This window comes from Humulus lupulus, chromosome 7 (genome assembly GCF_963169125.1).
Source record: "Humulus lupulus chromosome 7, drHumLupu1.1, whole genome shotgun sequence".
Taxonomy (NCBI): domain Eukaryota; kingdom Viridiplantae; phylum Streptophyta; class Magnoliopsida; order Rosales; family Cannabaceae; genus Humulus; species Humulus lupulus.
Genome location: NC_084799.1, coordinates 105,502,439 through 105,519,420, shown reverse-complemented (window position 1 = coordinate 105,519,420; position 16,982 = coordinate 105,502,439). Strand labels below are relative to the sequence as shown.

The window sequence follows — 16,982 nt, the reverse complement described above, 5'->3', positions numbered from 1 at the left end:
CGTAGAAGTAAACTTTTAGGATAGCCAACAAACATGCAAACTTCAGTTCGCGGTTCTAGCTTTCCCTCCTTTTTCCTTAGGACGTGGGCGGGACACCCCCAGATTCTATAATGGCGTAAATTAGGTTCACGACCATTCCGACATTCTAAATGTGTTTTGGGGATTGATTTGGACGGCACGACATTGAGAATGTCGTTCGTGGTTTCAATTGCATGTCCCCAGAACGAAGTTGGCAGAGTTGAGTAATAAGCATGCATCTAACCATTTCAAAGAAAGTTCTGTTCCGGTGTTGAGCTACACCATTTTGTTGCGGAGTACCTGGGGCAGTAAGTTGTGATAAAATCCCAAGTTCAGTTAAATGATCTTGGAACTACATATCCAAATAGCATAGATTGGCAAGTCAGTGTAAATTCGATGCAATGACTAATCTTAGGACTAACTTATTTTGAACATATAATCATATTTATATTCTACTGTGATTACGTCACTATAAATACGATTATCTATATGCTTGGGATTTAATAGAAGTTTATATTAAACAAATAATCATGAAAATAAAACATGTGAGAAAAGTGATTGACCAAGTCAAAAAATGATTTCTATTATTTTATTGATAATAAATGAGATTACAAAGAAATTGGGTTTGAATTAGGGCATCAAACCCTAATAGTTTCGGCATAAGCATGTAGTAGGGATTAATATATTTCCTTTGAATCTTTACATGAGTTTGGGTTATGATGAAAATTCATGTGAGAAAAATTGTGATTCATGAAATTGTTATAGTATATAGATTTCAGCTATAACATATTATAGGTTTAGGGATTCCTTTGGTTATTTAAATTATGAGCATGAAAAAGTTAATGTATAATGAGCATGTTAGAATTTCTTTTGAGATAATAACAAAAACACATTTGAGTTTAATATTGATTATATTGTAATTCTTGGTCGTGAATATGTTAAGGATGTATGTTTGAGTTAGGAAGCATGGTAGAAATGTCTTAATTTGTTTTGCATTTTTTTTCATTTGTGCCTATTAGGTGTCTCAGCCAAGGTGTAATACTTGGATTTTATGTTCCTAAAATTATTTAGTTGTTAAATTGCATGCCAATGGTAATATCCGATTACAAATTTGATTAGACACGTGCATAGGGTTCGACCTAGGGCTTTAGTAAAGGGTTGTGAACTTTGTTTGGTTTCTTGACTTTCCTAATAAATTTTGGGTTATGAGCATTTGTTAATTGTGATATTTTATGTTATTAGGTTGTTTAGAATTTGAACATGAACATGAACATGCATTGTGATTTAGGCTTGTTTTGATTTGTTGTTAGTCTTACATGCTTAAAATGTGTTCTTGAATTTCTTCAAGTATAGAAACATGCTAGGGTGATTGGTTAAAATAAATATGAGCATATTTGAATAAATTGGGCTTGCTGATTTTATTTTTACACCTTATGAAAATTATAAATAATTTATCAAGGGAACAAATTATATCTTAAAGTGCATGTCTTAAAACTAAGACAAGTAAAATGGTGATTTTCACATGTTTATCTACGAATTTTCTTCTATAAATACATGCAGATTTTTGTTACAAAATAATATTTTAGTAAAATTATTTTCTAAAAGATAACCAAATAAATTATTTGATAAATGGAAGCATAGTTAAATCTTTCTAAACATTTATAATTGTGAATTTTGGAAATATATTGCTTGCTGATTTTCTTAGTTTTGTAGAAAAATCTCTTCTGATTAAAAGATATAAAGTGTATGTCTTAGATTTTATACATGAAAAGATATGGTTCTTTTCCATAATTTAAATAGTCATTTTCTCATTTGTATCAAAGCAGATTTTATTTGCAAAATAATTAAGTAAAATTATTTTAAAAAAAGGGGACCAAAGAATTTCTTTAATAAATGAGAGTATTTTATAAAATTAATTAATTATGTCAAAATTAATTATTTTATGAGAAATAGAAAAATGTTGTCACATTTTATCTTCATTTAAATTTATAAATGAGATTCTATTATTTTGGAACAAATTCGACTAAAGTGCTTATTAATTAAATAATTTTATGAAATGACCTCTAGATTGAAACTTTGTCTTGAGGAGGCATTATGACAACATTAATACAATTGGTAAATTTATTTTTTACTAAATTTTATGAATGTAACATTGAAATAAATAGAGTGAATTCTAAAAACCCTCCCACGTAGGTATGTTTCATGCAAACATAATTTTACGTTAAAATATACGCAATTTTGTTAAATGTGTGTTTCTGCTTGTAGACATTGAGGATTCACTAGTAGAGTTGAGATTATTCATTAATAATTTTTATCTAAAATAGTTGTATGTTCATCGTTGAGATGTAATTTGTGCCACGTGTGCATGGCCCATGCACACGTGGGGTATACGTGTATAGTATGCTTAGTATTACTTGATATTGAGACGAGTGTTTGATTGTGATTCTAGGCTTGTTGTGAAGCACACCGCTATTTATTTTGCTTTTGCTTGGCTTGAGGTAATGAAGTTTGGTAGAATTTTCTATGAATTATGTTATGAAAAGTATGAGCTAATATGTTCCAAGAGATATTGTGTCATGAGAATTATGAGTTGTGGTAAGCTATTTTGTTATGAAAAGTATGATCCTCTATGTTATGATATGATTTGTTGTATGTTCTGCTTGTGTGTTGTATGAAAAACAGTAGGTTGTTCGCGTGTTGAACGCGACACAACAAATGAATTACTAAGGATATGACGTAAATCATAGGGCAGACGTGCCAAGGTTATCCGAGGACTAGAGCTCATGTTTACCTCATAGAGAAGGTTTTACCGGTTTATGCTTTTGCTAACTACCTCATGATGTGACATGGACAATAGGTGTGCCATGATCACATGATGTATGACTACACTTATGATTATGAATATGATATAGATATGATATGATTATGATACAGTTATGATTTATTATGATGTGCCATTAGTTTATCATATGTACGTATATTGCTTTTTGTTTCTTGTAATTTGTTGTTTTTTTATTGTACTTATTTACTATGCTTTTAACTCACCCCCTTACCTTCCTCTTTTCAAGTAGGCAATAGAGTTTCTTCTTGGCACGCATTGTGATGTGAGGAGTTTGGATGTCTAGGCATGTATGACGCAAGGTGTCCATGACCGAATAACGATCTAGTTGAACGCCAAGAAAATTTATGAACTTTTATGTTATTTTTTATGTTTTCATTACGTCACAATGATACTTGTTATTTTATTTTATTTTTCAAGATTGCATAAAGCCACTATATTTTATTTTAAACTATTGGGCCCAAATTGCTTGTTTTGACAAGGCCCCCCTGAAATTTTTTCTAAAATGATACTTTTCTAATAAATTTGAACCGAGCGACGTCTAACAAAGTAAATAGATTATGTCATTTTTTCAACTGTTACATGCACTTTTCTCTAGAATGGGACTCCTCTTCAATCCTTAGGTGTTTCAAGATTATTTCCGAAGATATCTCTCCATTCTTATGGAGAATATTATTTCTATAGCCTCTCCAAGATGGAGGTTGTTTAGCTATAATCCCTCCAATAATGAAGGGTTCCGACAATGTTATCTTAAGAGTAGACAACATATTCACAATAATTTGAAGCTCATGTACTTAGGGGAGTAAGGGTTTACCATCAAAGAATTTAAATTCCATGTATTGAGTGATAAGGAATTTCTTGGTACCTTCATCTTTGGTTTTGTATTTCTTCTCAAGAGCTTCCCATATCTCCTATGCCGATGTAGTATTTGCGTAGAGATCACAGAGACGATCCGACAAGCATTAAGTATGTAGCCTCTACAAATTACTTCATCCGATTCACTTTTATTCCTTTCTTTAATCACTTCTTGAGAATCATCTTCCTTTGGAGACTCCAAAGCCTTCAAATATTTGTCAAGAATGTAGTGCACCTTCAAAGTTGTGAGGAGAAACTTGATCTTGTCTTGCCATCTTACAAAATTTGAGCCATCAAACCTATCTAGTCTAACTAGATCTTGAGACATAAACTTGAGGACTGAGATTGATGAACTTTCTTCCATTACTTTCACTAGCATAAAATCTTTAGAGATATACAAACTTTGACACAAAATAAAGGTTTAGAGATAGACATTTTTCATTGTTGGGATTATGCTATAAGTGACCTTAGTTTTGTGTTACAACTCAAACAAAAGATACAAGCAATCTAACTTTAATGATAGTAAACACAAATTACATAAACACAAAGAGATCAAAGTGTAGAGAACACCATTCTTGAAGAACAACCCTTAGAACATAAAATCATAAAGCTATAATTTTATGTGAAACACAAAATTTGCAAGACTTGATACAAATATAGATTGGTTGTCCAAAAATCTCTATTCCTAGCCTTCTCTATGGAAATTCCACTACAACAATTTTTAGTATATATTACATTAAAGAATAGCATATATTTAGAAGTGCTATTATTGGTGGGGGATTAAAAACACACGGAACATATTTTGGCGCCACATGAATAAACCTCAAGCGCCAAAATGAATTTTTTTTTGGTCTCATCTGCCAAATTCCCTAAATCTAAGTTACCCAAAAGATTTCTCTCACTCTCGTCTCGTCTCTCCGCCCTCTCCGCCTCACGAAGTCTCTCTCGTATCGTCTCTCCGCCTCACGAAGTCTTCTCAACTCATCTCTGCCTCACGAAGTCAATTTTTCAGCCAGCCGAGTTGCCTCCGTCTACAGCGAGGTCCAGGCGAGTCGCACTGACCATGCCCTCCCTCTCCCTACCATGCTTAGAAACCCCTTCAAGATCGTCGAAGGAACACCTAGTTCTGCGGCTGGCAATCCAGGTATTGGATCCATAGTTTTTCATCGATTAAATTGGTTCTGTACACTATGATCTGTTACGAACACTTCCAATCTTTGTTTGGTTGATGGAAAAATTGCCGGAAAATAGTTAAATTAGGAAACCAAGAAATTTGTAGGTTTCGACTTAGTTTTAGTAAAACATAGCAAATTTTTTTTAAATAATAAAAATTTATGCGGCTTCTCGTTTTCATGTGGTTGTGTTTTTCTTTTTATGCTTTTAGATGTAATCACAAAGCTTTTTCCTCAACTTTTTGGCCAGCCATCTGCCTTGGTGGTGCTGAGCGATTCTGACTCTAACGATTCGCAGAAAACGTTGAAAATTGGTGTCGTTTTGTCGGGAGGCCAGGCACCTGGAGGGCGCACAATGTCATTTCTGGAATTTTTGGTGAGAATTTTTTGTTATCATAATTCGTTTTCTTGCAGTTAATAGTGTCCAGTATGGTTGAGTTCATTCATTCTGTGCTTCCTGGTAGATTACTTGCAGGAGCGTGAGGTCCAACTGGAATCATGAAGGGCAAGTATGTGGAAATTACACCAGAATATATTTACCCGTACAGAAACTAGGTGAGAGTTTGGACTATTGTTTGGTTTTGTCATTTATGCAGTGGAGGTCCATGATCATGTGCAAAGATAGCTTCTTCTGAGTGTTCTAATTTGCTCAGAAGATATAGCGCATCCATTCTATTCTAGTGATTTATACAAAATTCATACATGCAGCTGCTGGCATTTTAACCAAGATATTGTATTTGATTGGAGAAAATTTTCTTTTATCAGGGTGGTTTTGATATGATATGTAGTGGAAGAGATAAGATTGAAACTCCAGAGCAGGTGACTTTTTTTTCTTTCTTCACAGTTTCATGTTAAGTTTTATTGACACATTAAGTTCATAATAAATTGTTAAAATGGATTTTCCTTTTAGTTTCAACAAGCTACAGATACTGCCGCGAAGCTTGATTTAGATGGACTTCTTGTTATTGGTGGGGATGACTCTAGCACAAATGCCTGCCTCCTTGCTGAGAATTTCAGGTATATAACTAATTTTTTTCTTTCTAGAAAAATCTTGCTTGGCAGATGGAACTGTTGCCTGTATTTGTCTTCATATGTCATTCATGTAATCCATGAATCCATCTATTTTTTAGGTGCTTGTATCAGTGTATGGGACCCATCCAAATAGAATTTAGGGATTCTTTATCTAACAGTTCGACAGGGTTACAGGAGTCTTGCCTTTAACACTGTTTCGTTGGTTTGTTTAACACAGATTGGTTTTTTTTCTTTTGTTCAACCAGGGGAAAGAATTTGAAAACTCAGGTGATTGGGTGTCCAAAAACCATTGATGGTGACTTGAAATGCAAAGAAGTCCCAATAAGTTTTGGGTTTGATACTGCTTGCAAGGTGACTGCAACTAAAAGAAATTTTTTATTACTTGAACCCTTAAATTTCTTTGTGGTCCTTTCCATATATCGTGTAGGAAATTTTGGAGCAGCAATCTTTATTTTTTAGCAGATACGAACTTGAACCCCACTAGCTTGAAAATTTTATCCATGTACCTTATGATAATTTTATTTGTTGAAGCATTTTTTTTTCACTGCCACTGGGTTATATTTATATTCCTAGAATCATCTTATTTACTTGCTAATTCATTATGGTCATGAACTTACTTTAAGCATCAACCTTTACATGTTAAGAGAAGGAACTTCTCATATAAAATTGTTTGCAGATCAGTTGGTTAATTGTTGTGTGGGCCATCAACTATAACTAGCAAGAAAGTTTGGTGACACTGTGTTTGATGAAATAAAGTATATTATTCAATGTACCTTGTCCTGCTTAAAAAACTAATTAGGTGTTAAAGTCATTATTCTAACAGGTTTATTTCCTGAGAAATTAAAAAAAAAATACTTCATTGGATCATGTATATAATACTGACTTGATTAGCCTAAGTCTGGTTCTGCCTGATTTTCCTTGGCATGAATAGCGTGACACTTTCTATGATATGCAACTAACAGATACACTGAAGGAAACTAATAATAATGTGATGCACTTCATTTTATTCAGATATATGCAGAAATGATTGGAAATGTCATGATAGATGCCAGATCAACTGGAAAATATTATCACTGTAAGTATGCTGGTTGAAAGTCATGGAACATGTAGTGATTTAGCTTTTAGATTACATTTTAACCCATCTTATCTTTTGATTTGCACTCTACTGTGCTTAACAAAATTTAATTGTCAACTACAGTTGTGCGGCTTATGGGGCGTGCAGCTTTACACATAACACTTGAATGTGCTTTGCAAACTCATCCAAACATTACAATTGTTGGAGAAGAGGCACCTTTGAATGACTTGTCTTGCCTTGTATAGCTGCTCGATTAAAATTTATACAAATGCAGTTGCACATAGATGTTCTAGTATGTAGACAAGGTGCAGTGTCTTGATATGGAACACAATTTGAAAAGTTAATTTTGTTTAGTCGGTTCTATTTTTAGAATCAGTATCCTTATGTTAAAGGTGTGTCCACATTGGGTTCGAACTATTAGTATTGACAGTATGCATTACTAAGTTACTGTGACCTTAAAATCTATTTTTCCTGATTGGTCAATCTTGTAAAATGTCTCCATTTACTGTGACATGGTGCAAACCTTCTTTGCAGCTATCCGCCATTTGAAAGAAAAATTATGAGACCTTGGTATTTCCTATTCATGGAGATATTTAAGATTTCTGTACCGCATTGAAACTTTTTTTGTTAAGCAAAAGTCGTTGTTTGTAGATGAACCTGAAGTACTGTAATAGAGCTCTTTAAAAATATAATCTCATCAGGTATTTATCCTGTGCAGGTTGCTGAAAAGAAGTTGAACTGAAAAATGTTACAGATTACATTGTTGATATAATCTCCAAACGTGCCGAACTTGGTTATAACTATGGTGTCATACTTATTCCTGAAGGTCTAATTGATTTCATTCCAGAGGTAAAATTCTTGATCATATTGCTTTGTTAATTTATTCTTCATTTTTTGTTTGTATATATTTTGACCCACATTACAGTCAATTGACATGTACTTTTTTGTAACTTTTGCAATTTGCAGGTGCAACAACTTATCGCCGAACTGAATGAAATTCTGGCCCATGAGGCTGTCAATGAAGATGGGCAATGGAAAAAGAAACTTGCTAATCAATCATTACAACTTTTTGAATTTTTAACTTCAGCAATCCAAGAGCAGTTGATGCTTGAAAGAGATCCTCATGGAAATGTTCAGGTATGTGCTATACATTACATTCAACTATTTCATTTGTACTGTTCTGGATATATTATGCAGTATTGTTCATGTACAGTTATTTTCATTAGGTTGCCAAAATAGAGACAGAGAAGATGCTTATTGAAATGGTTGAAACTAAATTGGAGAAAAGGAGTCAAGCAGGTGCATACAAAGGTGGATTCCAAGGACAGTCTCACTTTTTCGGGTATTTAATGTCTTTAGCCTAAATTAATTGAGAAAGTCTATTAGTTGTTCTTTTTATTCACTTCAATTTAATGCATGTCCTTTTTTTAAGCTAAAGGACTTCTGTATATATTAAATATATCCATAAAGATAATTCTATTATTTATGGATAGATATACTAATTACCTAACTTCAGTTACATACTGAATGCATTACTTTTTATAGTGGGTCTGTCTAAATTTACATATTTCTATAAAATTTGAAATTGGGACATGACTTATATGAAACTTAAAATCTGGCTATTTTTCTGAAAGCCCCAAATAGCTATCATTAATTTGAGTCACAAGTTCCAGTTATCAATGTTGCATGGCATTTTAATTTAGCTCATTGAGTTTGAGGATTTGCTTGCGAGATCTTGTTGACAACCTTAACTCATACCAATGGGCACAATTATCTCGTAGCTTTACCACATTATTAGAAATATAAATTTTTTAGAAAAGTAATTAAGCTTTAAAATTGCTGGAATGTGGACGTTAAAATCACCCTTGCTATCTTTCAATGTGCAGGTATGAAGGAAGATGTGGTCTGCCAACTAATTTTGATTCTACCTATTGTTATGCATAGGGTTATGGTGCAGTAGCTCTCCTTCACAGTGGGAAAACTGGATTGATATCATCGGTTTGTGTCTTATTTTCCCCTATCCCCTTCATTTTTACCCTTTTTCTAATAGTTTCTTTCTAGTATGTTCTTGTTTCCAGTTATTTTATATTTTGTTATCCTGAGAATAAATTTCTTGTAGTTCAATAACTAGACTGTTTTCTCTTTATTGTTTCCTGCCTCATTATACAGGTGGGGAGTTTGTCTGCTCCAGTTGAAGAATGGACCGTTAGTGGGACAGATTTAACTGCACTAATGGACGTGGAGAGAAGACATGGTACCACTACAACAATTATGCCCATATATTACATTAAAATATAACATATTTTAAAAAACGCTATTGTTTCACATGACTAAAAATTTTAGGCGGTAAATTATACACTTAGGCGCCAAATGAAAGACAAAAGCAAAAGAATCCCTAATAACCCTACGCCTCCTCTGTTTCTCTCTCATGCTCTATCTTTCTCTCTCAGCAACTCTCTCGTTCAATCTTTCTTTCTTTCTCTCTGTTTGTTGCAAGTGTGCAACAAGGTGATGGGGTCCGCGGCTTGGGTTGTGTGACAGGGAGGCTTGACTAGTGGGTCTACGATGTGGCTCGCTCGTGGGTGCGACGGTGCTTGCGGCGGTGGGTCTACGGCGTGGGTGCAGCGGTGCTTGAGCTCACGATCTCCGAGTAATATATATGTGCTCTTTTGGTGGTTGACCTTGCCATTCGTGGTGGACGCAGTCTTCGTATGAGGGTATTAATTTTTTTACAGTGTTTAATTTTCATATGTTGTTTACCACATCAAATGTTTGTTCTTGAATCTAGGTATATCTACTTTTTGAATCTTGTTATTATATGTGGATTTCTTGAATCTGAGTATTGTATATTGAGTAAGAAAATGTTATGCTGAATATAATTTGCCAGGCCACCTGTTCCGGACTTGGGTAATGATGCTGTGATGGATGATTGGGTCAAGCAGTTTGAGGAGCTTGCTGGCTCTCAGGTACTTCTCTATTTCAATCATTTGGGATTGGATTTTCTACTCTTCTCAATTATGTTGGTTTTGAATTGTGCTCTATTTTAGATATGAATATGGCAGTGCTTGATTTGGCCATTTCCTTTATACTAAATTAGGGTTCCATTTTTATTGTTTTAGTGACCAAAAAGGGTTCCTTTCCTCCAGTATTATATATATATAAAGAGTATGATTCATTTTGACCAATTCTTTTGTTATGCTGCCCTATTAGCTGGTTTGATTACAGCAATGATGTGTTCCTTTTATGTAATATTTTCTATAAAAATAGTATTGGCATGCCTTCCTAATAAAAATGTCGGAAGTTTTTAAGATTCAATTGTGGAAATTCTGTATTGAATTTTTGGTTGTGATGCTGCCACTGAAGCTATTTTACCCAATTACTTTGCCAAATGGTTTTTTCATATGTCAATCTCATGTATGGACCTAGACTTGAGGTTAGATAATCATAAACTGAGGCTGCTATATCTGTTAGAGTCAGCCCAATTCAGCTACATACAGACAGCCATGACCTCCTCTATTAGACTTTCTTATGACAAAAAACTTTATCCTTTAACATCCCTGAATCCCTCTTTTTGGTCTCATCTTTGGATTTTCTTGTGGGAAAAACATCAAAGTTGATCTTTTTACATTTGGACACTATATCTGAATATTAACAAATATGAGTCATGGCAGTAATCAAACATTGAAATTTCGCCTGTGACCTATCATTCTCAGCAAATGAGAAGGATTAGTGTGGCACGATCATCAATATCAGCATATTCTTTCTATATTTTTTGTTTTAGTTTTAGTTTTAATTTTATTTTGCAATTAGGAAAGGTATTAGATGTGATAGGCCTCCAAGATGCTTCACGTATAGTAGGCAACAAAAGAATTAGATGTGAGAGCGAATTGGTATTTTGTTTTGGGTAGTGGTCCTTTATCCTTGGTTGGTTATGTTTCTAAATTCCTTTCATTTGCATTTGTCAATCTTGTGTTATTTACTTTTCTTTCCAGTGAAATTTATATATTTGGACCTTGGCTATGTAGTTGATGTTTGTCTAGGTAGATATCTATTAAATAGTCAGTCTTAAACACTAAAACAGCGACTGTCTACATCACACATCTTTGTTTTTCTAAAAAAGTTATTATTATGTTTTCTATAGGTTAGTTTCCATTTCAAATTTAGTTTTCTGGCATTGTAGCCTGGTATAGAATTTGGTTGGGTTGCTCAAACTTGTGCTTATTAGTACTGTAATTGAGCATTCTGCTTTGAGGTTTCTTGCTTTTACCATGTCCTAGTTGTGGTCTAAATTCTCTTATTTTGAGTGAAATTAATTCTAGCTGAATTTATGTTCTCTTTTACAGTTTCTAAATTGTGGGCAAAGAAGAATGCCGTGGGGAAGGAACAGGTGGCACAGCTTGTAGATGACATATATAGGTTTGTCTTATATCTTGCACTATCTAATTCATAAAGTCACTGGATTCTACTCTTTTTGCTACTGTCTATTTTTTTTCCCTTAGAAAATACATTTTCCTGTTTCTCAGAAAAATTCAAGTGTCTGCAGCCCCTGATTTAGCGTCAAAGGGACAGGGTGTCTCAGATAGCAGTAATGTGAAAGTCAAAGGGGAAATTTATGATCACTCTTTTCAGTCAGAAACAAAGGTTCGGTGCCTCTGTGGGATTTCATCAGAAAAGGAGTCAATGATCAAGGTATTTGTCACACACTTTGTTTTCGTTCCTCTTAATGTTGCTTATGTTCCTCTTAATGTTGCTTATGTTTTCTGTTGTGTATTTAAGTATATTTAAGTATAAGTATAAGTATTTAAGTATATTCTAGTTGTATTTCAATGCCTATAACTAGGCAGTGAAAGCTTGGTTGATTTTGGTATTATACTAGTTTGTTGTCTTTTAACAAGAAAGATTCATTAAAATTGTCTTTTTGTGTAAGAAAGATTATGTTCCTTACTGATTTATTAGATAGTGTGATTCTCCCTTATACCTAGGAATGACTGGGTTTTTGGGTTTCAGATTGTTTAGCAAATGTTCAAAGCTTGTTCTTCCTCTTAAAGAAAAAAATAAATCTGGTATCTTCTTCTTCTGAAACTGATATACTAACTATACAGTGGAGCAATGGAGCAGGACCTTTGTGTTGCTCAGACCCTCCAATCCTTGATCCACACAGTGGAGCAGGCCATGTCGAGAAACTTGGTGGCCTTCCCACCTATGTCATCGGTTTTCCCTACTCTAAGCATGCTGCTGTTCTTATTTCTGATGTATATGGTAATTTTATCATTATTTTGTTCTTATTTAAGCTTTTTATTATATTGGGTTCTTACTAATTTGATCACTTGCCCTGGCTTGAAATTCTGTGTCACTACTGTTCTTTTGGATAAATTTTTCATTTTGTTTGATGGGTTCTCAATTTTAGTTCCTGTAGACTAATGGGTTTGTTGGACTTTGCTTGTTTGAATTTCTTTTCTCTCCTTTTGACAATATATTCTTATTCAACTTTCTTTGAGCAAAAATGGGTTTAATAGGGAAAAAGATGCATACTTTTTTCTTTTTTGAAGAAGAAAAAGATGCATACTTAAGTTTGTGATTTGAAGACTATTCACTTACTTTGTACATAATCTTAAGATTAGGTGTTTTAATTTATGCATTTATTCTTTAGTCTCTTTCTCGTTCCCTGCTTAGTATTTTTGTGATAGCTTTAAATTAGTGTGATTTATATTCCATCTTCATCACCAAACTCATACTTTTTATGTTTAATATTGCAGGATATCAAGCGCCAAACTTAAGGTATAGTTATCACTGTATCGTGTGATGTACTGGATTAAATTGGTGGGATCAGAATGCTTTGTTAATTTACAATATTTGATTAGAAGGAAAATTTTACGTAAAGGACCATTCAAGTTCACTGTTTTTTTCTTACTAGCTCTCCATCTATCTATAATATTTGGGAACCATAAAACTATAACAATTGTTATTTAGGCACTTAGCGGCACAAACCAACCATTTGAGTTACCTCTCACGGATTCGTTAAGACTCGCTATTAAGCACTTGCATGACAGTTTTTTTTTTCTTTTTTGTTTGAGAAAAATAAGTTGTGATTTGTATTAATGATGTTGTGTGCCCTCTTGAAAACTAATACAAGCTTCTGCCTATTGTAAAGGAAAGTGGCCAACAAAGTCGCAGCTGCTGGATTCTTTGTGGCCGTTCCTGGCTCATTGAAGGGGGATCCTTTTGTTCGTGCAGATACTAAAAGGCCTATGAGCGTTTGGATTAAAGATCATAGCACGGTTGGTTCTAGTGTTTTGATTCATACTTGATAGTCCTTAATATTAGTAATAGATACTTAAGATTGTTTCTGGTGAGTTAGTTGAAAGTTTTCATGTTGTGGGCTCTGCAAAATTAATTCTAGATTCAGCTAGGCCAATAGTTCCTAATTGTCAAGTTAATTTAACTTTTGGAAGCATTTGTTGTACTCTAGTATTAAAACTCTCTTAGACTTGTTCTGAAACCTTTTGCTTGTTCCAATAGGACGAGGGATTTGAATTTGCCAAAGTAGTGATTCAAGATTTGAAAAATAGAGGCTATTCTGCAATAGGTGTTGCAGGCTTTTGTTGGGGTGGTAAGTTTGTTGACATACTTCTTTGTTTTCCATTATGGTATCTAGATAACATTTTGGCAAATTCGACAATAACTTGTGAACAAATTCAATCACGAGCAGTGACTGACTTTGTTAGTTCAAATCATATATCTAGTTGTTACTTATGCTAAGCTAATCAAGATTTGTTCTGTTCTCAGCCAAGGCTGCAATTCAACTCGCAAAGTGTGACTCTATTAAGGCTGCTGTCCTCTTACATCAATCTTACATCACTGTGGATGACATCAAAGTGATATACATAGTAATATGATACTTTGAAACAACTACAAATTATAAGATAACTTTTAGTTCAAACTCTTGTGTATTTCACTTCACCAAAACTCCAATTTTTGCATTTTATGTTAAACTTGACTCATTCTTTCTCAACTCAAAAATATTAATCCATGATTCAAATACTTTCAGAGGTTAAGGTTCCATTGGCAGTACTTGGAGCAGAGTTTGACCATCCAGAGATCGTCAAACAATTTGAGGAGCTCTGGATTCTGACCAGTTAAGCTCTGGAATTTCAGATTTTGATACTCACTTTCAAGGCCTCATAGTTTAGAAAAGGTCTCTTTCTCTCTCTCCCTATATATTTATATAACTGCAGTTGTCTCAACTTATTTCTATATTCTATTCCATATTTGTCATTTGTGAAATGTTCTGTTTTAACTAGTGTGAAGTATATGGTTGTTAGGTATGCATTTAACTGGCCTTGATTGTTTTCCTTTACTTATATTCCATTTATCAATTCAAGTTTTGCATCCCTATGCTGTCATCAAAAGCTTTATTCAGCTGTTGTGTATTCATGACAGACTTCTATGATATTTCTATGGTATGTGATATCGCATTGATTGTTAGAGATCTTGCTAGTTTCTATTAATACTTTGTATTTTCTTGATTTATCTCGCATTGATTGGTTCTGTTTTTTTTTTTTATAAAAGCCCTAGAATTACCACTTTAAGTAATTGCTGGTGTGATTCCATTATTACACTTGAATATTACAGGTGTGTAGATATGACTGGAGCTTACAGTGCTCTAAAGACGGAGCTTAACATAAGCTTGACAGAAATAGGCCTTTTGTGGACTACAACTGGCTTTATTGCAAAGAGGATTACACATGGACCTGTGGAAGAAAGGGAAACAAGAAAAGGAAACATGTATATGACAAGTGCACAACAAATGGACTCACAACAAAGACAAGTGCACAATGGATGATGAATTGAAGGATGGAGCAAGTTTCATGCATGGTTTACTTTTGTGAATCGTGTAATTTTTGTTTTTTATTTTTGAAGTAAAAAATGTTCAAGATTATAAAACTTTATTATGTTATGCTTTCAAACTTAAGTTAGAACTAAGATCTCATGAAATAGACACATTCAGAGTTTGAATTAGTTATTGTTTAATGTAATGCTTATGGTTTATCAATCTATTGAGAATTATATTTTATGATTAATTTTGATTTTTTTTTATCAAAATACAATAATGAAAATCTTTTAATTAAAAAAAAACGTATAAGTACCATTATCACAATAAAAAACCTTAATATGTTATGATTTAGAAACATATTATAAGCGTAAAAAATCGTTATGGTTTATATAATATAACAAACTAAAAATGTTATCAAATGTAATAGTTGAAAAGTGTTATGAAAAAAGTACAAGATTAAACTTCAAATTTATAACCAAAAACTCTATCTAAATTTTATTATTTCAATATTATAGCACCTAAAAATGTGTTATTGAATAGTTTAAGATAACACCGAACATAACATTCAAAAACTGTTATAGGAAAGACTGGACTTTTAATAACAGGGGCTATGTTAGCATTTTCAGAAGTGCTATAAATAGTCCCGATTAGCAGTTTTTAAGTGTTATGAATACTGTTTTTTCTTGTAGTGTTCTTGAAGCTACTACAATGGAATGAGATTGGGATACACAAGCCTTGGGTCTTCATACAAGCCAAGCTTTCTTGATGAGGATCTTGGAGAAAACTAGTAATCTTAAAAGCTAGAGAGAGAGAGAGAGAGAGACAAAGAGGGTTCCTTTTTTTAGAGAGAAATGTGAGTGATCAATCCACCAATTAACTCATATCAACCCTTTAAATAGTATAGGACCCTGATTAGACTCAACCAATGAGATTAAAGCATTTAAATTTAAGTTTTTGAGCTAAAACACGTAACTATGCAGACACGTACGGACAGCCCAGGGGACGCATCGCCTGGCACTAGGCGGTGCGTCACCTAGCACCAGGTGACGTGTCTCCTGTCTACCATGTTTTGGCCGTGCGACACATTGGCTCTTGAGGAAACGCATCGCTAAGGAATCTGTTTTAACGGTCCAAAATTTGTCTCAAAACACCCCCTAATGCCCCTAAACGTTTTTGATATCTCCATTTTAGTGTCATTTTAGGATGTGTTTTTGTGGTAATCTTGGGTATTTATGTTTGTTTTATGCATGAATAAGCTTGTTTTATCTTTTTTTGTAGGTCGGTGTGTTGAATCATGAAATAAATGTGAAAAGAAGAGGAAATTGTTAAAAAAGTAGCTTTCAGTGGTTGCTTGACACAAAATGGCACTAAGGATGAGTTATAATGAGATTTTGATGAAGGAGTGATGTTGAAAGGCTTAAAATTTGAAAATAATGGGTTTAGAGCCACGACATTGGCTTAAGGGCCGCGATTCTAATCAAATCAGAGGCTGCAGGTTGCAAACAGGAATTAGAGCCACGACTTGCTCTTATAAGTCGCGACTCTAGTCAAGTCAGAGGCGAACCCAAGTGGTGCAAAAACGACATGGGCGTGATTGGTGTTTAAAGGATCGTGGCACTTGAAGACCTGACCAGACTTTTAAGTGCCTTAAAAACAACTCGGGTCGCGACTTAGGAAAGGCCAAGTCACGACCCGCCTATGAAAAAAAAGAGGAATTCGTGTTTTTTTAGTATGAATTTAGACTTTAGGGTTTAATTAGGTTAAGGTTAGATTTTAATTACGAGTTTAGAGATTAAATTTGATTATGAGACTAGTTTTTCTGGACTTTCGTATTTTTTTATTTCTTCTTCAAGTCTTTGAATTTTATGTTTCTGAATAATTATTCTATTGTTTTAGCCATGTCTGATATGAAGTAAACACCTCTATCTAGGGTTTAATGTAGTTGCTTGGATTTCTATTTAATCTTATTATGATGTTCTATTGATTCTTCTTCTTTATTCTAATATATATAATATTTTCTTAATGCTAGTAAATACCTGATCAATATTTGCTTGATTTATGATTTTGATTCAAAATTCGAAAGATGAGAATTGAATATGCTATCGTTATATAGACATAGGTTACATATTGGACGAAAGTACATGTATGGATTGTGTA

The 16,982-nt window shown here is 33.6% G+C and overlaps 2 pseudogenes; both read left to right on the top strand.

Moving 5' to 3' along the window:
- Positions 1-4,228: 4,228 nt before the first annotated feature.
- LOC133792041 (pyrophosphate--fructose 6-phosphate 1-phosphotransferase subunit beta-like) lies at positions 4,229-10,044 on the top strand (annotated as a pseudogene).
- A 238-nt stretch (positions 10,045-10,282) lies between these two features.
- LOC133792040 (uncharacterized) lies at positions 10,283-14,174 on the top strand (annotated as a pseudogene).
- The last annotated feature ends 2,808 nt before the right edge of the window (positions 14,175-16,982 follow it).